This window comes from Uranotaenia lowii, chromosome 2 (genome assembly GCF_029784155.1).
Source record: "Uranotaenia lowii strain MFRU-FL chromosome 2, ASM2978415v1, whole genome shotgun sequence".
Classification (NCBI taxonomy): domain Eukaryota; kingdom Metazoa; phylum Arthropoda; class Insecta; order Diptera; family Culicidae; genus Uranotaenia; species Uranotaenia lowii.
Window position 1 is genome coordinate 53175068 of NC_073692.1, and position 26148 is coordinate 53201215.

A 26148-nucleotide genomic window follows, 5' to 3' on the forward strand; every position below is an offset into this window, starting at 1 on the left:
CCCCCGTCGAAGGCGTCCGACCCAGTCCCGGAGATAGCCTTTTCCAGCAGGAACACGGATTCATCGACTCTTCCGCAATAAACTCTTCAACGGCAACATTTGTGCAACGCACTGTTTCGCAATCCTTCGTAAGACCTCCTGCGCCTGCTTTACCAGAGCAAATTGAATTAAACAACGACCATCGCATACAACGTAGTCTATCCGATATTCTGATTTACTACCAAAACGTCCGTGGCATCCGAACAAAAACAAACAGTCTTCTACTAGCATTGTAGAGGAGTGACTACGACATTGTAGTACTTACGGAAACTTGGCTTCACTCGAATATAAGCAGTTCTGAATTTGCCTCAAACTATACCGTTTTCCGTTGTGACCGTAATTCAGAAACCAGCGATTTGAATCGTGGTGGGAGTGTCCTAATTGCCGTTAAAAATGGAATGAAATGCAAGTCCGTCACTTTAGAGAACTGCAGCAGACTTGAACAAACAGTTGTCCGTGTTGCGCTTGATCGTCAAGATTTATTTTTGGGTGTCGTTTATTTACGTCCTAACAGTAATCCTGTTCTCTACGAATTACACGCTGAATCAATCCAGCAAATTTTGGATATGGCTTCTGATCGTGACATTGTGGTCGTCTTGGGGGACTACAACTTACCAAATCTCTCATGGACTTATGAAGAAGATCTCGATGTTTTTATACCGAACAACGCTTCGACCGACTCCGAAGGTGTCCTGGTTGAAAAAATTCTGTGTTCTGGACTGCATCAAATGAACGATAACTTGAACGTTAACGGCAGACTGCTCGACCTTGCTTTGGTAAGCGACACAAGTTCGCTTGAAGTTTTCAACCCACCCACATCGATTTTGAAAATTGACACACATCACCCACCGTTTATTTTAAAACTTGACAATCGCACTGCACGCTGCTCAACTGAACGAGTTGCACTACAACAACAGTACGACTTCCGAAATTGTAACTACGATGACCTAATCAACGCTCTCGCTTCAATTGACTGGACAACAATCCAAACAATTTCAAACGTCAATGACTGTGTCTCCTGTTTTTATGAGCAAATTAATGCTACCTTGGATACAGTTGTACCAAAAATAGCTCCTAAAATTGGATCCAACAATCGCAAGCCATGGTGGAATCCGCATCTCCGGCTATTACTAACCGCTTAAGGAAAGCAAGAAGGCGTTTCTTCCGATCAAGATCTAACGAAGATAGATCAGTCCTATTAGATGTTGAAAAAAACTACGAACTCGCTCATGATAGTTACTTTCGTGAGTATGTAAACCGCACTCAAAGCGAGCTTAAAACGAATCCCGCTGCTTTTTGGTCATATATCCGTAACCGAAAAAAACTATTCCAGGATCCCAGTTGATATGACATTCTCCGGCAAGACAGCAGAAACGTTTACCGACTCCGCAAACCTGTTTGCTGAGTTCTTCCAGTCAGTTTTCCTGAATGATGATGGACTCACTTCGGCTGTATCACTTGAATCTTTACCGTCATACAATATCCGTGTACCTACTTTTACACTTTCTGATGTTGATGTCTATAGTGCCCTTATAGCAGTGAACGTTTCGAAAGGACCAGGACCTGACAATTTGCCACCGGTGTTCGTAAAAAACTGTGCCTCCGCAATAGCGATACCTCTAACAAGGATTTTTAATATGTCACTGTCATCTGGAGTTTTCCCGCAGGCGTGGAAAATAGCATCGATCACACCTGTGCATAAAAGTGGCAGCGCTCATTCCGTCGAAAACTACCGTCCGATTTCAATCCTTAACTGTTTTGCGAAAGTACTTGAATCTTTAGTGTACGATGCTATATATCCGTCCATAGCTCAGTTAATTGATGGTGCTCAACAAGGAATCATGAAAAAACGTTCAACAACCTCAAACCTTATGGCATTTACAAATTTTGTGGTACCAAAACTCGAAAAACGTCAGCAAGTGCAAACTTTATACATCGATTTCTCCAAAGCTTTTGACCGCGTTCCTCACATATTGGTAATAGACAAACTTAGACACCTTGGACTTCCTGAGTGGATAACAAAGTGGCTTGCCTCGTATTTGAACTCCCGCTTGGCCTATGTTAAAGTCAACTCCTTTTGCTCTTCGAAGTTTTTGATACCATCCGGTGCTCCCCAAGGCAGTCATCTAGGACCGTTAATATTTATATTGTTCGTTAACGATTTATGTGACATGTTGACGTCGCATAAACTCTTTTATGCAGACGACCTAAAGCTTTTCCGACAAATTACATCACCGCTAGACTGCATCATGTTGCAGAATGATCTCGACGTTATTATGAGATGGTGCGGTTTGAATGGAATGTTGGTGAACGTCAAAAAGTGCAAAACAATGAGTTTATCAAGAACCCGTAACGTGCATCAGTAAAACTACACAATGGGTAATACCGTTCTCGAAACTGTTGACACAATAAAGGACCTCGGTGTTACCTTCGATAGCCGGTTGAGATTTCACACGCATATCACTACAATAACCGAAAAGGCTTACGCTATGCTTGGTTTCCTCCGTCGCAACACAATCCATTTCAACGACGTGTATGCACTTAAAACACTTTATTGTTCGATCGTCAGAAGTATACTTGAATACGCAGCACCAGTTTGGGCCCCGTTCCAACTGACTTTGAGTCAATCTCTCGAAGGAGTCCAGCGAGCGTTTGTTCGGTTTGCTCTTCGGAAACTTAACTGGAATCCCGAAGTCAGGACTCCCTATGAACATCGATGTAACCTGATTCATCTTGAAACGCTATCCCGTAGAAGGAAGTTCCTGCAATGTTTATTCACATTCGACTTACTGAGCGGCAATATTGAAAACAACGATCTCCTGGATTGCATAAATTTGTATGCTCCTACGCGCCCGCTGCGGAATCAAATGCTTCTTCGGATTCCATCTCATCGAACCACGTATGGCTACTACAATCCAAGAGACACATGTAACCATTATTTTAATGAGTGCGCTAGAATTTTTGATTTTGGTATGTCTAAGCAGTTATTTGAAAATGGGTTAAGGCATCTCTTAGAAGAATAAGTCTGTGCGAAACAATATTTATTTCGAAGACTAATAAATAAATAAATAAATTAATGATATTATTTTTGAAGGAAATAAAATATAATATATAAAGGGCAGAGGTGCAAAGAGATCCCTTTACGCTACATGCAGTGCCGATTCTTACAGCCCGGACGTCAGCCACGAAAGAATCATCTTGCAAAGTTGCAACTGATTCTTTTCCCCTTACGTGCAGAACGTCGAACGTGTCTGCAAGTAAAAGTCAACCGCGCGATGACTGCACGTTCCGAAAATTACAAACGATTCTCCGAAGTTAGGAACAGTTGCAAACTTGCAAGCCCGAAGATAAAATCCCTTGAGCCGAACAGAAAGAATCATTTCCGAAGATAGCTACAGTCTGCAAGTTGCTTGCTTGCAGACTTGCAGCGCGGCGATGTACGTTTGCAAACTTGCAAGTTGCAAGTTACAGAACGGTGGACTCGTTCTTGTGCGGATGGATTCGTTCCACTAACCTAAGCTAAGACCGACCGAACCGAATCCACGGAGGAAGAAAGTGATAGGCCGAAGAACCACCGCCACCGACCATCAATTCAGTTGCCGTTCAGCCATCGAAGCGTGCGCGCGTAGCGTAATGTACATGGCTATCAGCATAACGCTCGGCGCGCCGTACTACAAAAGTAAGGACATGATGGAGTTGTTGTTGGTGCCTTCGTGCTCGTTTCGTTTCCTTCTAAGACGGATTCGAAAGGAAGTGGTGCCCAAATTTTATGGTCGAAAGCGTGATATGTTTAACCGTGAAACGTCCAGCTTTTTATAAGCAGTTTCGTAATATCTGAAATATATACAACTGTAGAGTAAGATTTTTAAAATTAAAGTTTCTACGAAGATTGCAAGTAATTTTGGCTTTGAAGTCAAAGAAATTTTGTTGGTTTTTTCCTTCTGTTGAAACGAAATTCTGATGAAAATTTGTACCAAACGAATCATAGATATTTTTCAAAGTATAACTTAAAACGCTTTACAGTCTTCAGCAAAGAATTAAAACATAATATATAGTCAATGATTGATTATCATAGAACTGTTTTTTAAAAGCCTTATCAGTAAAACTGGATGCGATAGACAAAATCTCACCAAATATTCGAGTTCAGTACGTCAAAATCATTCAAAACCATAGATAGAAGATTTGAATCAAACAGAGTGTGGAGTTTTTGAGTTTCAAGGTTGGAATGACGACGAAACAAGCACTGAATTTCTATTGAGTTTTGAACTGAGCTGTACAAACTTTCTGTAAAAACCAAATGAGTGTTGCAGACCACAGAAGAAGACATGACTCCCAAGATTACTTGGTAAAGATGACGTGATTCTTATACATGTCTAAGCAAATGAAACTGAATTCTAAATTTGAAATTTACACAATTTAATCTGTGATCCTACTTATCAAGTGATCCTGCCTTCGGAAAATGGATTGAATTTTCGGGACGTGAACTTCAAAGAAGTTTCGGGACGAAACTTCAAGAATTTTAACGCAGCACTGTTTTAAAACATCATAGATGATTTTTCAACATAGTTTGGATCAGTTTTATTTAACAACTTTGTGTTCATAAATAACTTGTAAGATGACAAAGTTATAATCAAAACTAATTTGCTTGTATTAGCTTTGATGATTTATATCAATCACCCTGGTATGATAATTGAAAACTAAAATAACAGTTGGGCACCACTTCCTTTCGAATCCGTCTTAGAAGAAAACGAAACGAACACGAAGGCACCAACAACAACAACTCCATCATGTCCTTGCTCTTGTTGTACGGAGTACGGCATGCCGCGCGTTATGCGGATCCGCCTTGCCAGGTAAATTTTTTGACGTTTCGGAGTTAGGACAAATGTATGGCCGTTTTCAAAAGCTTTCCAAAAGCTCCCTAACTAATCGAAACTTTTCTATGGAGGACATGGTGTCGCTAGTGTTTGCTTAATAACTCCCATAGCCATGTACATACGCTACGCACGCACGCTTCGATGGCTGAACGGCAACTGAATGGATAGTCGACGGCACCTCGGCCTATCACTTTCTTCCTCCATGGATTCGGTTCGGTCGGTCTTAGGTTAGTGGAACGAATCCAACCACACAAGAACGGGTCCACCGTTCTGTAACTTGCAAGTTTGAAAACGTACATCGCACCATCCCGCTGCATGCAAGCAACTTGCAGACTGTAGCTATCTTCGGAAATGATTCTTCCTGTTCGGCTCAAGGGATTTTATCTTCGGGCTTGCAAGTTTGCAACTGTTCCTAACTTCGGAGAATCGTTTGTAATTTTCGGAACGTGCAGTCAAAGGATTTTACCGCGCGGCTGACTTTTACTTGCAGACACGTTCGTCATTCTGCACATAAGGCAGAAAGAATCAGTTTGCAACTTTGCTAGACGATTCTTTCGTGGCTGACGGCGGGCTGTTAGAGTCGGCTAAAAGTCGTGCGCTGCATGCTACATGTAGGGATCTCTTTGCACCTCTGATAAAGGGTGATACGGTCAAAATTTGGTCAATATCAACTTGACGTATTTCTTTCAATTTTGCATTTAAAAAACCTGAACACCCCTCATTTTGAAGGTGTGTGTATGTAAAATGTTGCTAGTATTTTGATTTTGGAATTCACTCTTCTGTTGTCAAAATGCCGTCTAAGAAAGAAGAGCAGCGTATCAAAATTTTGCTCGCGCATCGCGAAAATCCGAGCTACTCGCACGCAAAGCTGGCAAAATCGCTAAAAGTTTCCAAATCAACCGTTACAAATGTAATTAAAGTGTTTCGGGAACGTTTGTCGACAGCCAGGAAGTCTGAATCGGGGGGAAATCGAAAACCGGAAGCCACTGAGACGACAAAGAGAGTCGCCGGTAGTTTCAAGCGAAACCCTAACCTCTCTCTCTCCGAGATGCCGCAAATAAGCAGGGTGTATTGTCTACAACGGAGCATCGAGCCAAAAAACGAACCAGACTATCGACTTACAAGAACGTAGTGACTCCAAATCGTGATGATAAACAAAATACGACGGCCAAAGCGCGATCCCGGAGGCTGTACACGACGATGCTGACGAAGTTTAACTGCGTGGTAATGGACGGCGAAACCTACGTCAAAGCCGTCTACAAGCAGCTTCCGGGACAGAGGTTTTATACGGCAAAAGGAAGGGGAAAGGTAGCAGATATTTTCAAGCACATGAAACTGTCAAAGTTCGCGAAGAAATATCTGGTTTGGCAAACCATCTGTTCCTGTGGCTTGAAAAGCAGCATTTTCATAGCTTCCAGGACTCTCAACCAAGAATTTTTCGTGAAAGAGTGTTTGAATAAACGTCTGCTGCCTTTCCTGAAGAAACACGATTGTTCCGTACTGTTTTGGCCGGATTTGGCATCTTCCCATTACGGTAAAAAGGCCATGGAGTGGTACGCCGCCAACAACGTGCAGGTGGTTCCCAAGGACAAGAACCCTCCCAACACGCCAGAGTTCCGCCCAATTGAGAAATACTGGGCTATTGTCGATCGGAACCTAGAGAAGATTTTTTAAATAAACGATTTCACCGATTTACACGCGTGTTCCCTTGACCAAATTTTGACCGTATAGATATATGAAAAAGTAAAAGCTAGCATCAAATCCCTGTTACTTTTTTCACGTGTGACAATATGATTTGAAATTATCAACAAAATTGTTCCTTATGTTAAAATCTTTACATCACCAAGTTTGTGATGTTCTGCTGTGTTGCCAGATTCAATCATGTTTTTTTATAAATTTCTCTTTTTCCATTCAAAATTTTCACTTTTTCCATACAAATATGAAGGTTTTGAGGGTCGCCTTAGAGTTATCCGAATGAGATTTAAACTTTGCCAGTATAGTGTTTAATTGATTGGATGGGAGACAGGGGTTAGGTTACAAGAAAGTTTGAAAATAAGAGCCACCTTGATGTATACTTTTCAGTTTCTTTCTAAAAATAATTCTACTTAGAGTTTAATAATCTGCGTTTTGTGATAAACTTACATATCAATTGAAATTCCACCGACGGTCAAAAAATGATAACAATTCATGTTTAAAGAAATTTGACAAAGAATGTACTGTTAAAAGTTATAGTCCCTAGAGTTAAACTTAAATTATTTGCTTCCATCATTACCTTCCTATGATCCATATCGCACCCACCGTTCATATTTCCCTGAACGGGCGCTTCCCTGGAAGCTTTATGTGTAATAAATACGGCATTTTGAATTATACGATCTCACTTGGTTCACACCATTCATTGGTTAGAGGCGGCGGCGGTATTCGTTCGACCAACCGACCGACATCGATGGATCAATTCATGATGAATATGAAATTTACACCACCATTTAATGGCTTAATAGAGCGTGCGCGGGGGAATTCCCCACCCGGCAGGCAGGCAGGCAGGCAGTCGAAATATCATTCATTTTCTCGTTGTTTTATTTTTCTCCCGCGACTTTGGCCTGTTGTGGCCTCGAGCTTCAGAAAGTGAGGAGGTCGGATGAGGGAGGCCTGAGAAGACTCCGGTCCCTTTCTCGCGAGCTGTCCAAAGTGATGGGCCGAAAGGCCGAATTTGGGTCCCACCAGGATTTATGGGGATGATTGTGCATGAAATGTTGCCCCACACTTTCCCAGCCAAGGTGCGTCACTTGTGTGAATCATCAATCTTTCTTTTTGGCGCTCCCGCGATTCGAGATTGAGAGATGAGAGAGAGCAATCGGCAATCGGGTGCTGCCGATATCAGCTATTCAATCGGACTATAGTGATGGCCAATAAGTGAGGAAGTAATTTGGATAATCGGCACTTAAGTCCATTATGTATTTTTTCCTTTCGTTTTATTTAATACGATGGCGGGGCTATCGTTGATTTGATCTGGGATTTAATTATTTTCTATTAGAAAGAATTAGAAGCTTAAGTTCGAACGTGAGCTGGCCTCTCATCGGCAGAATTTACTGGATATGGTTTCGCTTCCTATCCGTGATCGTAATTTTTCCCCACGTGGGAACTTTTTAAGTTCGGCCAAAGATAATAGCCAGTGAGCTTACAAATTCATGTAAAATATTTCCTCGTGCACACATATCGGCTCGGAAAGGCAAACGGAAGAAGCGAAAATGCACAATTTAATAGATATTTCGTTTTGTAATTAATTGTGAAGAAATTGTTGCGATCTCCGGGTGCGATTATAGATCATCGGTTCCAGCATTCATCGGGTCATCGATTTTTTCTTCTCCTTCCTCGATCCGGTAAGCTCTGTTCCAGCATTCCTCTGCTAATGGCTGGTGTATCGACGAGAGAGCTTCAATTTATCCCGAAGTTGGAAGCCTCGCGTGGAATGCGAACGTAGAAGGGAATTCTTCCTCGACCTGGAGCTTTGGAACTGAGTCACGATCGAGAGCTCGATACGGCCAGAAAGTGCCAGCGTTCCAGAAATGTTTCCACAATTACACCCAACAATTTCGCACCAAATCAATTTCTGGTTCAATATGGTTTAAAGACTGTCCCCAGTTAAAATATTTCTCGGATGACAAATTAATTTGCATAAATTAGATCGCGTCTCTCTTGATCGTTTCTTTCGCGACGATCGCGCATCGAACCTGTCAGATCGGTAACTGTATGTCGCACATTTCCCAAAGGAATTCTACTGGAATTCTTGTATTAAGTTTTCAAAGTACTTGTACTCTAATTGAAGTGACAAGCTGCTGAGTTTCTGCATGCCAAAAAACAGGACACGAGCAGGTTTGAAATCAGTTCTGAAAGATGTAATCATTACGACAGATTGTTTTTGACTTTCCAACTATCCGGTTTTTTTTATTAAAAAAAAGTGGAACGAATAATGTCATCAATATTTCCATTTCTTCATCGCCGTTCTTAATTTTTTTTTATTATTGTCCGTAGCTGATCAATGAAAATGTTAGTTTTACAAACATTTTAACAACGTTTTACAAAAATGCGATCTCAATTTTCAACATAACAGTTGTTTTATCAACTGGTCCCTAAATGTTATCGATTTGTCACCATTCCCAATAAAAAAAACTTCTAAAAAATCTGTGTTTTTTAAAAATTATTTTTATTTTATTGAAATTTATTAAGCACATCAGATATTTTTTGCCGTTTTTTTAGAAAGTGAAGGAAGTTATTTGGAACGGAAGCAAAAAAAATACAAACAACGAACAATGAACAAGAAATTTTGGATGAAAATCGGCAAAGCTCCACACGGCGGAAAAAGACCAGCGATTGGGAACTTGAAACATGGAACTGCCAATCTTTTAATGTCATGGGTATGGGATATAGGAGAAGGAATCATGGCAAATGTTTAATAAACTCAAACAAAGCAACTGGCACCACTATTTGCCAGCATCGATAGACCTGTCATGATTGATATGCTTCTCGCTCGAACCCTTTCGTTCTCTAAAGTGGACATTTTGCCGCAGATCCGATCAATCGTCAGTTTGTTAGTATGCCGTGCGCCAGAACGGTTTAGCACTTCTGCGGCTTCGTGAACATCCGAAGAGATGACGTTCAGCAAGGAAAATCCGGACTGTCCTCCGGACCTCCGATAGACTCCGGAACAGATCCCACAATGGGCAGAACCATCGTGCTCTCCAACGAATTGAAGAACTGCAAATTCGACATCGTGGCGCTGCAGGAGGTATACTGGAAGGGCTGCCACAGCAAAGCTGCGGCAACACACACGAGCTTGGAACAGTGATGGGGAAAATGCCGAGGTGCGTGATCAGGTAGTCGATCGACCCACAAATGTGTCGGTTGAGGATCAAGGGCCGCTTCTTCAACATCAGCATCATCAACATGCACATCCCTTACCCCGGAATTACCTGTAACGACAAAGACGATTTCTTTGCGCAGCTGAAACGTGAATACGATAGCTGCACAACGAAAACAGCTTAAGACTCATAGATTTCGCCGACTCCAAACTAATGGCCGTACGTAGTACCTTTATCCAGGTGTGTGGGTACACCTAGAGATGACCGTACCAAACGTAATCACAGATTGATCACGTTTTAATAGACAGCCAGCACTCCTCGACGTCATCGACGTCAGTTCCTGTTTAGGCGGCTAGGATAAAAACGCCGCGCGGGCGGCAGTAGTGCAAAGAAAATCCCCGTCGAAACGTGGAAAATCACCGAAAGCGGAAGAGGAAACGTGTCCGAATTTTCCAGAAGGACAAGGTTGATAGTACGTATCTGGGACACAGAACAGCTACCGGAGGAGTGAAAAAGGGCGTCAAATTGGACTGTGAGAACTACCGAGCGATTACTGTCCTCGATGCCGCCTACAAAGTGTGTTCCCGCATCCTACTCCACCGTCTAACGCCACAAGCAAACAGATTCGGGGAAAGTCATGGAGGGACCAAATTTTCACACTACGGCAAATCCTCAAAAAAATGCAGTGAACACCTAGTCCCTACGCACCATCTATTCATCGTCTTTAAAGCAGCATACAACACGATCGACCGTGAATGACCGAGACTGATCAAGGACACGATGGATGGAACGCAGTGCTGTGTGCGGATTTCGGGTGAATTGTCGAGTTCATTCGAATAGCGCAGGGGTCTTCGACAATGCGATGGTCTATCCTGCATGATGTTCAACGTGGCGCTAGAAAGTGTTATTCGACGAGTGCTGGTCGCAACGCGGGGAACGATTTTCAACAGATCCAGTCAACTTATCTGCTTTGCCGACGACATTGATACAGTAAGCAGATCTTCTGCGGCGGTGGAGGAGATCTACCGCAAATTGAAACGCGAAGCAAGATAGATTGGGTTAATCATTAATGCGATCGATGACAACGAGCTGTAGATAGTCGAAGACTTTGTCTATCTCGGCCCATTGGTGACCGAAGACAATGACACCAGCCGTGAGATCCAGTGGCGAATGATCAGCGGAAGCCGTGCCTACTATGGACTTTACTCTTTACTCTTTTCAAAATTTATCTGGTGTGACTTAATCAATTTTTACGGTTCATTAATTGAAAAGTACGGTTATTACACCACTTTTTTACATTTTTGTGGTCGTGATCTTGAAAAATAAAAAATACTGGGTCCGGCAATTGAACTTCTACATTACTTCAACAGTAGTTATTTCGTTGCACACGACACAGTATTGAACGATCCCTCGTCGCTTTGTTTACATTAAGTCTTAGCTATCATTGAGTGTCAGTGTTACTTTTGAAATCAGGTGTTATCCGGAAAAATGGATTTCGAAAAGAAACGTAGCGCTGGTATTGCCTTGTTCCTAACTGGCAAACAAACTGTTCCTAGCTGTCCGATATAAGTGTCTGCAGATGTTTTGTATACCGTATAGTTAAAAGATACCTGGAGACCGGAATTGCCAAAAAACGGTATATTGGAGGACGCCGACCTATTGTGGTGACACCTGCCATGGCGAAGATCGTCAAGAAGCGCATTAAGAGAAATCCTCGTCGTAAATAGTGCCACTTAATTGGCAGAGGATCTCAACATATCGGATCGAAGTCTTCGTCGGATCCTGAAAGATAAACTTCCAAGCCCTACAAGATCCAAAAGGTTCAAGACCTTACGGTGAAGCAGAAACAATAACGAGTAAAAAGAGCGAAGGCGCTGCTGAAGAGGGCCGCGGAAGGAAGGTTGAAAAATATCGTGTTCACCGTAGAGAAAGAAACTCTTCACCATACAGCAGTTCGTGAATAAGCAGAACGACAGAGTTCGGTTGCCAGACAGATCACGAAGCCAAGCCGACTTGCTGACGGCCACCCGGCGACAGAAACCAGCATCGGTGGTGGTTTGGGCCGGAATCACCCGTGATGGCCGGACTCCGCTGGTTTTTGTCCCTGAAGGAGAGAAGATCAACCAAAATACCATCGGGAACTATTTTTTTTATAATTTTATGTAGCGGCCTACCACACTGCCCCACACCGAGCAAATTTTACTCATGCTGAGAACTCAAAATTTTAATTAATTGCGAGAAAATGTGACGAATACTATTTAAACTAACTTACACTATGAATCTCAATGGAAAAAGATTTCCTTTGAAGAGATTCATGTTTGAGACAAACAAAATTTAAACAAAATAGATTATACTAGAAACTAAAAGATATTTTACATTTTAAGATTAAGGTTACACTGAATTAAAGCTACATAATTAAAAATATATTAAAAGCTTGCTTTGTTCGATTTATTTAACGACTAATTTTCCCCCTAAATATTTGAAGCAGTTTGTTTTTGAATATTGATCTACTGTTTATTTCTTTAAGATCATTGGGTAAGATGTTATATTTGGTTGGTCCGATGGAAGAAATTCGTTTCTGCCCTAAAATTGGAAACGACCGACAGGGTTGTAGATAATTTAAAAAAAAAAACGGGTATTATGTGTTCTTATAGCTGTTGTAAAATTAATGTTCTGGATGGTATTTGATGAGTGTATATTGTCAAAAACGTACATTATGGTTTGGAAATCGCAAAGATCTGCTATTGGTAAAATGTTATGAGAATTGGATGAATAAATAAGTTTTGTTGACTATAGCATAGGGAGGTTGTAAATATTCTTTAAACATCTGTTTTGCAATGATTGAAGCTTTTGTAGATGTGATTGAGATGCTCGACCCCAGACTGAGATAAGATAATTTAAAACTGAGTGGATGAAAGCATAATAGAATTTCAATATGACATGTTGAGGCACAAAATTTCGTAATCTCCAAAGAACACCGCAAAGCGGGGAAATTCGTTTTTCAAGATTTTGTATGCGACAATTCCATGAGAGAGTATTATCCAGATGAATACCTAAGTATTTGAAGGTTTTTACTTCTTCTATAACAAACTGGTTAATATTTGGATCTCTATGTGGTGGTAAAACTTTCCTGGACGAGCGAAATATCATATATTTGGTTTTTGTGTAGTTAACGTTAAACGTCGATGATTTAAATCACATTAAAGCGCGGCGATAAACAAAATTCCAATAGTTTAAAGTTAGTAAATTGCTGTTGAAATATACAGATAGTAATTGTAAATCATGTTCCAGGTTATCAATAATAGTGTTCGGAGATTTCCCTGTATAGAATATGTAGTGCTGTGTGGGTGCAATAAGTGGGCGTTTGCATATATCGTTTACATACAAAAGAAAGAGCAGAGGCCCTATATTGCTGCCTTGTGGAACACCTACGCTAATGTTTCTCATATCACTCTCTGTTCCTTGCATTACTACATATTGTTTCCTATCCGAAAGATAACTCCGAATAAAATCTTTTGCAATACCCCTTATACCATATTTCTATAGTTTTTCCAGTACAATGCCGTGATTAAGCGTATCAAATGCTTTCTTTAGGTCCAAGAATAAAGCACCAACTATATTTTTGGAATCGAAGCCCTTAATTATGGAATCCACGAGTTTAGAGATTACGATAAGAGTGTTTGAGCCTGTTCTGAATCCATATTGCATATTGTGCAGAACATGGTTGCAATTAAGAAAATTTGTAATTCTATTTACCAGTAGTTTTTCAAAGACTTTACTAAAAACGCTGAGACTTGAAATTGGTCGATAGTTATTAATATCTTCCGGATCACCCGATTTGAATAAAGGAGTCACCCTTGCAATTTTAAAACAATCTGGGAACGTTCCAGATTCAAGTATTGAACTGAAAAACTTTTTCAAAATGTGAGAAAATGTAGTACTAATATTTTTTAACACACTTACGGGAAAACTATTGGGCCCACAGCTTTTTTTGTTTTTAAGGGTAATAATGATGGAATTGAATTCGGGTTCATCAGTAGGTTGCAGATAAATTGAGTTCTGGATTTTGTTAATATTGGACAAAACAGTTTCAATGGGTATTTCCTTCGCAAGATCTGATCCAATCGATGAGAAATATTTGTTAAACTTATTCCAGAGTTTAGAGTGGGTAGTATCATTCAGTAATCGTTCATTATACAGCCTTTTACACGTTTTCTTTTTATGACAAAGTTTTTTGTTTATGTTATCATCATTAGGATGATTTTTTATTCGTTTCAAATAATTATCTTTAAATTTTATTGGAGCCCATAGGTCATACGACATCCAAGGACAGTGTATCTACGCTTATTTGTTTAGAAACTGTTTTTGTACACTGCTTGAATATACGAGTGTAAGTAGACGTTAATTCTACAATGCCGCTGTTTACACTGTCCCCAGGGACAAAAAAGCTAAGATAATTCGTAAATAGGTGATTAAGTTTTGAATGATCCGTAATATCTTTTTTTAAAACCATACTATGTATTTCTAATAACAATTCAAACAATGTGAAAATTTGTGAGTGATCACTTTTATCAGTAAGTATCGTGATGTTTTTGAGGCGTTCGATATCTGTCGTTTTACATATAACATGGTCTGAAATATTTTGACCTAGTTGTGTAAGAATTTGTACAAACGAAGCTGAAACATTCTAATAATGAATTGTATCTTCGCACAACATTTCCTTGACCTTGTGCAATAGTTACATATAACTTTAAGGCTACCGTAATTTAAATGAATAAATTATTATTAATTTGTGTTTATAAGGTTTACAGGAACATTAAAATCACCGACAATTAGGCATGAGTGCGAATCAGGCGTTCTACAGAATTGTTTATTGTTTATTGTTTATCTATATATATAAAAAGCAATTTCTGTATGTTTGTTTGTTTGTTTGTTTGTTTGTTTGTTTGTTTGTTTGTTTGTTTGTTTGTTTGTCCTCTATAGACTCAGCCGTCTTAAGAGCTAGAGAGCTGAAATTTGGCATGGATACTTATTAGGACCAGGAAGGATGAAAAATGTTTTAAGATTTTTGGATGACCCCTTCTGAAGGGGGTCGTCCATACAAGACAAATATTGTTTTCACGATATTGACGTTATTTTTCGTCGGATTGTGTTGAAAATTTGCACATGAGTGTGTTGAAAGACGAGCAATCGATTTCAGGTGTCAAATTTTGTGTAAGGGGACAGCCAAAGGAGTCGTCCATATTCACTGTTCGTTGTTTTTGCGATATTGACGTTATTATACATCGTATTCAGATGAAAATTGGTACACGATAGTTTTGAGTGACGAGCAATCGATTTGAGGTATCCAATTTAGTGTAAGGGGCCGGCAAAAGGGGTCGTCCATATTAAATTTTCAGTATCTTAGTGATATTGTCGTTTTTATACATCGGATTGGGATGAAAATTTGCACATAGGAGTTATTAGGGACGAATAACTGATTTCACTTATCCAAACTAAAATCAGGGGTCGGCCAAAGGGGCCGTCCATGTTAACTTTTCACTGTTGATGCAATATTGTCGTTATTATACATCGGATTGAGACAAAAATTGGTACACGAGGGTTTTGAGAGATGAGCAATGGATTTCAGGTATTCAATTCAGTTTAAGGGGCCGGCAAAGGGGGTCGTTCTTATAAACCTTTCAATATTTTTGCAATATCGACGTTATTATACATCGGATTGGGATGAAAATTTCCACACGGTAGTTTTCAAGGACGGACAATCGATCTCAGATGTCAAATGTTTTGCCAGGGGTCGACGAAAGGGGTCGTCCATATAAATTAATTTTTCACTTTTTTAGCAATTTTGACGTTATTATACAATGGATTGCTATGAAAATTTGCACACGGGAATTTTGAGGGAAGGGCAATCGATTTCAGATATCAAAGTTTATATAAGATCCCCCGAAAGGGGTTTTGATTTTTGGCAATCATTGACAATGCTTTAGTCGAAATTTATATACGTGGTTTTTTATTCCTGATTTCATATTAGTAGCAGACGACAGACGAAGTGATCGTCCAATATTTTTGCAATTATTACTTAACAAAGAATCTGGAAAATGCTTGGCAATTGACTTTCATACAAACTGTTCATGACATATTCCAAGTTGGAAAGCGAAACGTAGTTCGTATAGGATCAGCTAGTTGTTTATAAAAAAGACCATCTGACGTAAGTGTCTTAATGGTTTACTTAAATCTAGGTCTATCTAAACTTACATTTTGAGTTTTCTAATTAGCTGTTTCTTAACTGGTCACTTATGTTAGATTCGATCAAGCGTTTAAATGTTGCAGTTGAGATATTGAAGTCAAAGAGAGCATAATTGCGTAAGAAGCTAATTTTTGCGGAACGTAAAGGGTCGTTGCTGCCATAGCGTGTATTTCTCGATTCCAGTGAGAGCCAGTCACGGTTTCGCAGAGCTCTTTCTGGGGCATAAATATTACAGCGGGAGAGTATCCAAGAACAGTCGATTTCGTTTCTGAGAATTTTAGCCACAAATAGTGATTGACCGATGGAATGGCGATCCGACAGCGTGTGAAGGCCAAGCAAAGCGCAACGTTGTGCATAAGGTGGCAGGTTTCGAGGATTATCCCACGGTAGATCACGCAGAGCATAACGAACGAATTTCCGTTGAACCGCTTCAAAACGCGCTACCCATGTAGCTTCAAATGGCCACCACACAAGATTTGCAGATTCTAGTATTGAACGGACCAGGCAGCAATACAGAGCTCGTAGGCAAACAGGATCTGTAAATTCTTTACTCAGACGTATTACAAATCCCAGCATTCGGTTAGCCTTTTCAAGTGTAGCACAGTAGTGACGCTTAAATGTCATATGACTATCCAAAACAACGCCAAGGTCCTTTATTTGATCAACACGATGTAGAAATTCGCCCTGGATATTGTAGTCGTACAAAAAACGGAAGTTTCTTGCGTCCAAATGTTATGATACAACACTTTGAGACGCTTAAGGCCAGTAGGTTAACAGCACACCAATTTACAACCGTATCGAGGAATCGCTGTAATATCTGACAATCTGCCAAGCTGTTAACGACCAAAAAAATTTTCAAATCGTCCGCTAACATGAGTACTCCGCATCCAACAAGCAGCATGTTAATATCATTACAGAACAGGGTGAACAATAAAGGACCCAAATTACTTCCTTGTGGTACCCCTGAAGTCGGAATGAAATCTGGAGATTCAGAAGATCCAATTTTTACAGCAAGACGACGATTAGTTAAGTAGCTTCTGATCCAGGCGCATAATCTCTCAGATAATCCCAGGCGTTTTAACTTCAAAAGTAAAATTAAGTGATTAACTGAGTCAAATGCCGCAGTGATGTCCGTGTAAATTGCGTCGACTTGTTTGCCACAATCCATACTGGATATGCAGAATGATGTAAACACAGCTAGGTTTGACGTAACCGAGCGTTTCGGGAAAAAACCGTGTTGATTGTCCGAAATCCAGTTCCGGCAGGCTGAAAACATAACATCATTGACAATTCTCTCTAAGACCTTCGAGCAGGCAGCTAACGATGTGACACCTCGATAATTGCGTACCTCTTGCTTATCACCTTTTTTAAAGATTGGGCTCATGAAGGATCTTTTCCAAGGGGCAGGAAATTGATGTTGTTGTAAGGACTTATTGAAAATACAAGTAAGGGGATTTACAAGTAAAGTGCAACACTTTTTTAACACACACGCAGGAATTCCATCCTGTCCAGCTGAGGTAGAGTACTTAAATTTTTTTATAGCCTCGAAAACCATTTCCTCGGTAACAACAAAAACGTCGAGATTTAAAACATCAGTGGGCAATCGTGTGACAGCTGCGCTAATTTGATCTCCAGTTGGCGATTGAATTGAAAATACACTGGAGAAATGCTTTGCAAAAAGAGCACATTTGTCAGCAGGTGATTTAGCAATTATGTCATCTAAACGTACCTCCGCAGGTAGACCGGATTCCTTCCGTTTGTTATTCACGAAATTCCAAAACTTTTTCGGGTTCCGACGAAGCTCACTTTGTGTACGATTTACATAGCGGCGATAGCATAATCGGTTGTAGATTCGATATTGTCTAGTAGCATCGTTAAGTTTCATTTTAATGAATGGGCATCTAGACTTACTAAATGCTCGTAGAAATTTCGAGCGCAGCTGTTTCAATCGTTTTAAACGAGAATTGGTCCAAGGAGGTCTGAGTGGAGGGCGAGCCATGGGTACAGATTTGTCGAACACATCGTCCATAATTACGCAGAATGAATTCACGGCTACATCCACACTAGTACATCTTTCAAGATTTGTCCAGTCTACTTCAGATAGAACTAGGTTCATGAGATTGAAATCAGCCCTACGGAAGTCACGTGCAGTGCCTCTACAAAAGCGACCGGATTCGGGAATGAAATGATGAACTCAAGCGGAGGATGATATACGTCAATTGGTACAACGGCATCACTTGCTTCAATAACTGGGCTGTTCAAGATTGATTCGTCCGTGAAAACCAAATCCAACGTCCGATTTTGAAGATTTTGTACACCATTCCGTTGATGAAGGCCGTTCAATACAGTGCCGTCCCTAGCCATACTAAGTACTGATGCAGAATCGACCACCAATTTGTTGCTATGACTAGGAACCCACAATAACTGTGGTTGATTGAAATCGCCAAGGAAAATAATACCGCATGATGGCTCTTTCAATCTAGCTTCTGATAAAGTCTCAACATGCAAATTTAACACAGAGCTATCCTGACTTCTTTCAGGTGGGATATACGACAAACCGACTAAAAATAAACTTTGTTCATCGGACACTTTTGCCCATAAATTTTCTATACTACTACTATTACAAAAAGTGACTATGGACGAGCTAAACTTACTTGACACGGCTATAAGCACTCCCCCGCCCCGACTACGACAGCTATTAGAGCCATTTCTATCGCATCGAAACACGGTGTAATCCGGACAGAAAAGTTGACTGGATGGTATTGTTGCGTCAAGCCAGGTTTCGGTGAAAGCGTAGATGTCATAACCGAGCTCTGATGTGGAGACGAAACATTCGGAGATTTTCGATTTTAAGCCACGAACGTTCTGATGTCGTCGAACCATGGGCACGTCGACATTTTGGTTCCAGGGAATGGGTTTTCCAACAGGACTCGGCAACGTCTCACAAAGCGAAGAAAACCAACTTTGGATTGCGCAACATTTTCCATGGTTCATTTCGAGGTCCGAGTGGCCGGCGAGTTCGCCAGACCTGAACCTTATGGACTGCGCTGTTTGGAGTATGTTGGAGGCCAAAGTCTGCTCTAAGAATCATGAAGGTGTGGAGGTCCTGAAGCGACATCTCGTGAAAGCCTGGGATAAAATACCACATGCGGGCCTTTTACGATGCGTTCCTTGACCGTCTCCGGCGAGTGGTTAAACTCAAGGGCAAACAAGTCGAATTTTAGCAGTGAATTTTGAAAAAGTAATTTGTTTTCAAGAGAAATTAAATGAATTTGGAATAAAAATTTGATCAATTTATATGTTTATTTCAATGTAGCACTTCAATTGCCGGACCCTGTATATAACTTTATGTGCAACGTATAGCTTCGCACTTCAACTTTCCTGGACACTAAGTGATTTTTTTTTTTGAGCTTTCGATCATTTATCCGATTTTTTTCTCAGACTTTGAATAACGGAAAATTTATTGATTTTTAAATTTATTTATTTATTTATTGGAGGGGAAAAAGCCCATACCTATGAAAAAGATTGAACCCGTCTCATATGCGCGTAAAAACCCTCATCTTTTGCATCGACAGGTTACAATTCAAGTCTAAATGACACATCGAGTACTGAAATTTATCACACAATACAATTTATACAATTTTCTCTTAAATCAATAATTATGAAAGTGCTATACGAAATTTACATTTTAATGTTAGTTCGTGTTTAGATCTCGTGCAAGTCAGACGTATAAATACTGGCTTGTTTGAGTTCCTATAGTTTTCGTTATCAGCTATCGTGCTGAGCGTGGAGTTTTTTTTAAGTGGACACAAAGGAAAATGGCGGATATGGAATTAAAATCTAATTCATTACGCATCCGTTTTCCTCGGGGATCCAAAGAACCAAGTGACGTACAGGTGTTTAAGTTTATGAAAGCTAAACTCTGTTTGAAACCTGAAAGCTTGCTAGCTATGTATAAAGACAAATTGGAATTTTCGGTGATAATAAAATTCAAGTGTGAAAGTGATGCCAAGGCCACATTGGAAAGTAATCAAGGTACAATAGATTTCGATTTTAACGAGCACCAGAGCTGCCCGGTGGAGTTGTCGTTAGCTAACACAGGTGTTCGATATGTTAGAGTTTTCAATTTGCCTCCTGAAATTCAAGATCGTGAAATATGGACAGCTATGGAACGATTTGGGAAGGTGCAAAGGACGGTGCGTGAGAAATACGGGGCAGATACGGGATTCCCTATTTGGACTTCCGTAAGAGGTGTTTACATGGAGGTTGCTGACGGTGTGGAGATACCCGCTACGATTAACATTCGGAACATTCGTGCTCGCATTTTTTATGAAGGCTTGATCAACAAATGCTTCCATTGCGGCAACGTCGGACATTTGAAAGCGAATTGCACAAGCAAGCGATCAACTAATGAAAGATTGCAGTCTGAAAATGTAGAATCAGTACACCACGTGGTCGACGATAATGCTACTCTAGCGCAGCCAACCTATAGTAATGTGGTTAGCACATGGACGAAAGGAAGATCTCATACTGCGTCTCCTCTAGTAACTACAGATAGTGTAGTCACTCAGAGTTCTACGACGAATTCAAATGAGCTACACCCGACGACAAACCCCAAACGAAATTCACTCCCAGTCGCTTTTGACAATATCAATTCACGGGAAACGGCAGTGGATCATTCGACTATCATTAAGGAAACTTCGTTGGCGGAAAAAGTGGATACGAAGACGGTTGATATGCAGATGGAGAGAAGCTTGAAACGTGACAGGAAAGGTGAGAAATGTGGAATGACAACTGAACAGGAGCAATCTTCGTATGATGCATCGGATTCTGACAGTGGATCAGAGAGACCAAAAACTATAAGTGAACAGCAGTCAACTCTAACTAGGAATCAGAAGAACAAGGTACTGAAAACGCGCGTCAGCAATGGAAATGTGAACAACAATGCTTGTGCACTCAAGAACGATCGTGTGCTTAGAACAAAGCCGAAAAGTGTAGCAAATTCTCAATGAACTAGGTTTAGCTTTATTAAATTTTGGACATAATGTAACAAAGAATTAATGAATTAGTCTTCATTGGTGTAAGATAGTGATATGAAATGTAATGGAATTGATTGTTAACCCGAACATTAGTTTTAAATAAATTATTATTATTATATATATATATATATATATATATATATATATATATATATATATATATATATATATATATATATATATATATATATATATATATATATAAAAAAAAATGTGTTTCGGGAGATATGAAAATCCAATTCTGATGAAACGCGGTTGAACGTTCGGATTGTTCTTATGAAAGGTGCATTTTGACCGTAATTAGTAGAAGCATGTGGAACAACCAAGAAAGATTGAAAGCGGAGGTTTCTGGGCCTACTGTTAAAATTTACAAGTTCTAAAATTTGGGGACAGTCGATTGACATGTTGTATGTGAATATTGTCTGAGAAACATATTTAAGTTACATAACGAGATTTTCAAAATTATAAATTTTATAAAAATTGGTTGGAACAAAAGAGATATTTTGGTTTTAGTCAGAAGTGTCAAATTGACACTTCAGGAACTGCGACGAATAAAAATTTTAGGTACGGATGAGATTAATCATAAATAACATTACCACAATAATAATTTCAGTATCTTGATGCCCTGTCTCATAGTTTGGCTATGATGTCCCGATGCTCTGGTAACTCTAGCACCACCGGTCATTAAACCCTAATGTTCAGAATGTTTCAAAAGGGATTCATAAAAAAACTGAACGTTGTTGCAAGTTGTAACACCAAACCATATTCAATCAAAGTTATGTTTATGTCAATGCCCCATCAAGCTCTCAACATCGACATCTCAACCATTGAGCAACAACAACAACAACGGAGCCAGCCAAGTTTTTTTTTCTCTTCACAGAAGTGTATATCACCACAATGGTAATGCACGAAAAAAGCTGAATTTATAATAACGACATATTAATTTCCCATCCATACTGATCGATGGCAGACTGGTCGAATGTCCAGTTACACTGCGGTCGGTGGACGATGGATCTTGGCAGCACCAGCTAAGTGTCACCATGATCGTCTGCAGACATGCTCCGGAGCCATCAAACAACACTTGCGCAAATGTCCATAACGAGCAGTGCCTGGTGGTCCAACTGCATCGGAGTCAATAAAAGTGATGCCTCTCTCTCCCATTCTGGCCAGGTCACCTCCACGCTTTGAATCGGTGAATCGTGAACCAGCCCCAGATCTTCGATCCTTCAGCGCACTTTCCTCAGCGGGAAACTTTTTAATTTCATTACGCTTATTTTTGTTAATAATTTTTATGATTCTTCTCGCGCAGCGGCAGCTGCTGATCGATTTGGTTGGTTTTTCTCCCCCCGGAGAAGCTGTTTCAGAAGGTAGGACGTAGTTGGTGGCTGGAGATGTCCACCAAACTTGGCCGACCTCCCAGGCGTTGCTGTAGGATGTGAGATTCTCCCGGTGAGTGCAAATAATGGTGAGCCCATTTGTGGAGCCCTGTGTGGGGTTCTTTGTCCACGGCTAGATAAGCTGATTTCAAAGTTTAATTACAATGTCTTGCGCTTGAATGTAATACTTTTTAACCATCGCTAAGCTTGCGTGTTTTTTTTCAGCCAATTCGCCTCAACGAATCGCATTCGTCAGCCTTTTTCTCGCGTATCATCATCCATCAACGCGCCAAAGAGAGTCTCCAGCATGTTCCTCCTCAACTCAACCCTTCTTGGAGGAGCAGAAAGAAAGAGATCTTCGTCTTCGAGGGGCCGTCGTCGGTTATTGATATTGATGGATATGACTGCGCTTTTAATCTCTGACGCCACACGTAGCCCCCAATGGGACTACTTATTTCTTACGGCAGGAGGAAATGCCTCGAATGGAACGCATCGGAAAGTTTAATTTCCCAAGAGATTGCAGGTGAAATTTTGCTGGAGCTGAGGCTGATTTTCTTTCATCAATTGTTAATTTTTTGGGCTTGTGCCTTCATGTGCAAGCCAGTGAACTGCATTTGAAGGAAATTTAATTCAAATTTTTGAACGAAAAAAAAAAAAAACAATAGCTGCGTTGCATTTGTTGTCTAGTGGAGCTATTTGTAGAGTTTCATAAATAATCCTTTTTTTTTCATAAATATACATAGATTTTTTTTAAAATGCAGCGCTTGGTTTCAATTGATTGTTTCAAACGCATAAAATAAAATTTAAATTAATCAGCGATCACAATTTTTCCTTGAAATGCTAACATTAAGGTTTGGAATATTAGTCCAGCGTTCAATAGAAATAAGTACAGTGAGAACTTAAATTTTGGCCTTGGAAGGATTTCAAATTCTTTGGAAACATATTCTGATTTAGTAGAATGTAAACAACAACCAGTTAACTTTTCTTATTTACTACGTATTCTTTTTTACTGCCAACTCCAGGACTCTCTTCTGATGGTTTTCGTTGATTTCTAAAAAGTGATCGACCGATTAAACCATGAAAACATCTGGACGGAGTCTTGTCTGATCCAATCCCGGAACTACTGGAGTGAGACATAGATGTATCTAATCACTGCTACTTTGATTATTACGATGATCATGAGATGTTGATAAAATCGATTGACTGTACACCAAACTGAGGGTTAGCGTGGAATCCTACGATAATAGAGCCTCTGAACGATCATAACTTGGCTGACGATAATGTTTAGTTCGCCCAAAGACAGCAAGACATGCAGAGCAAACTTGACAAACTTACCGATAGCTCCAAGGCAGCGGGTCTCAAAGTCAATGTCGGGAAAATCAAGTCGATGGAAATCAACTCAGAAAATCCTTACCATTTCGTGGTCATTGGACAATTAGTTGAGAATTTGGAGTGCCTTGGTAAAGGGCCCAAATAGTAAGGAAAAAAATTGTTGCTTGACGCCAATCTTAATCCAAGATGGCGACTTCCGCTTTTATTATCAAAACAGTAAATAACTGAAAATATCATGAAACCTTCACAATATGGTTATCAGGCGAAATTGATAAGCGAGTAGAAGTCAAATTTCGTTGTCCGTTGCAATCTTAAATTTCAAGATGGCGGCTACCACTCAACTTGAAAATATTGTAAATAACTGAAAATTGGATAAAATCCTTACAATACAACCAGTAGAAGTCGAATTTCGAAAGCCGAAATCCAAGATGGCAGCTTCCGCTGAACATCAAAATAATTTAAATCACTGAAAATCATATGAAATTTCCTTAATATAAGCATTGGGTGGAAGGAATAACTATAAGAAGTTGAATTTCGCTATATGAAGCCATCATTAATCCAAGATGACGGCTTTCGCTTTTCTTTTCAATGCTACAGTGAGCGAAATAAAAATAGCACCACTATGTTTTTTGCTTGTTAAAATATGAATGATTGAAAATTACGAAAATTTTCTTCCACAGTTTGTTCTGAATTGTTTACCGGATAAATCAAGCATAAGTTTACTATTTTTGGACGTAGCAATTGGCGTTGAGGACCAAAAATGTGAAAAAAGGGTGCGAAATAAGAATAGCACCACTTGAGTTTTTCAACAAAAACAAGATTGTTTTTAAAAATTTACAGCCTCAAAGTGAATAATAAGGCTTCTACGAATCATTCGAATAGATAACTGCATTTTAAGGAGTTTTCCAGAATTCCAAAGGTTTTCAAAGGTATTAAAAGGGGGTTTTAAGAGATGCTCCTCTAGCGTTAAGGAATTTGATATTTGAGCTGTAATTCTTTACCAAACTACTAACTTTCTTCATTAAAATGACGTAAAATTATGAAACAAACCTTCGGAATTAATTTTGAATCAGAAAAAAATAGGTTGGAGATCATAAACTTTTATTTTGTTCAGTAAACCACACTTTTTCCAGTTTCAAGTCGTAGATGGCAGCAGTATCTTGCACTTAAAACCAAATTTAGTCTCAATATTGATTTTCCAGGTTTATTTAGGCTCATATTCCTCATTTTTAGGTATTTTCTCATCACAGTTTTGTGGAAGTTCACGCTGCAGAAAGCTTTTCCGGATTCGCAAAAAATCACCAGCACAAAAATGTACAACCGCTGAAATTCCTGCTCATCTCAACTTCCGATTCAATTACAAATCATACCAAGAATATTGCTAGCCGTCTGGTTCATCAAGCTCCATCGCAAAGTATAACTTTATTCAGATAATCGGTCCAAAAAATTCACTTTTAGTGACCTTGATACAATTCTAATTTTTTTTTTTGGATTTAATGATCTTAGAATTTCCAAAGCGTTCACATGGTACATGTATTTATTTCTTGATCAAAATCATCCAGCACTCTCGAGTTAATCCCGGATATTAGAAATCGGGCATGAATTTGATTAAATTGCAAGATTGTGCTGCCATCTATGACTTAAAACTAGAGAAATAGTGTTTGTCTATTAAAAAACATAAGTATTTTTGAATTCCAACCTGCTTTTTGTATTCAAACTCAGCCTCAAATCTATATTCCATCATTTTGCATCATACTTATGAATGTTAATGAAGAAATCAAGCAGTTTGATAAAGTTTTATAGCTCAAATTTCAAATTCCTTAACGCTAGAGGAGCATCTCTTAAAAAACCCCCTTTTAATACCTTTAAAAACCTTTGGAATTCGGGAAAACTCCTTAAAATGCAGTTATCTATTCAAATAATTCATAGAAGCATTATTATTCACATTTGACAGTAAATTTTGAAAACAATCTTGTTTTTGTTGAAAAACTCAAGTGGTGCTATTCTTATTTCGCACCCTTTTTTTCACATTTTTGTTCCTCAATGCCAATTGCTACATCCAAAAAAAGTAAACTTATGCTTGATTTATCCGTTAAGCAATTCAGAACAAACTGTGGAAGAAAATTTTCGTAATTTTCAATCATTCATATTTTAACAAGCAAAAAACATAGTGGTGCTATTCTTATTTCGCTCACTGTATAAATTACCCAGACTACCAGAAGTCGTATTTTATTTTACAGAGTATACCGTATAGAATGTTATTTAAACTCATTTTCGTATATCTGCACCTACAATATGCGTCCCATGCATATTATTTATCTTATTGGAATGCATTGCATGATTTTATGATGACAAGAAGAGAGACTCGTATTTATATACATAAAT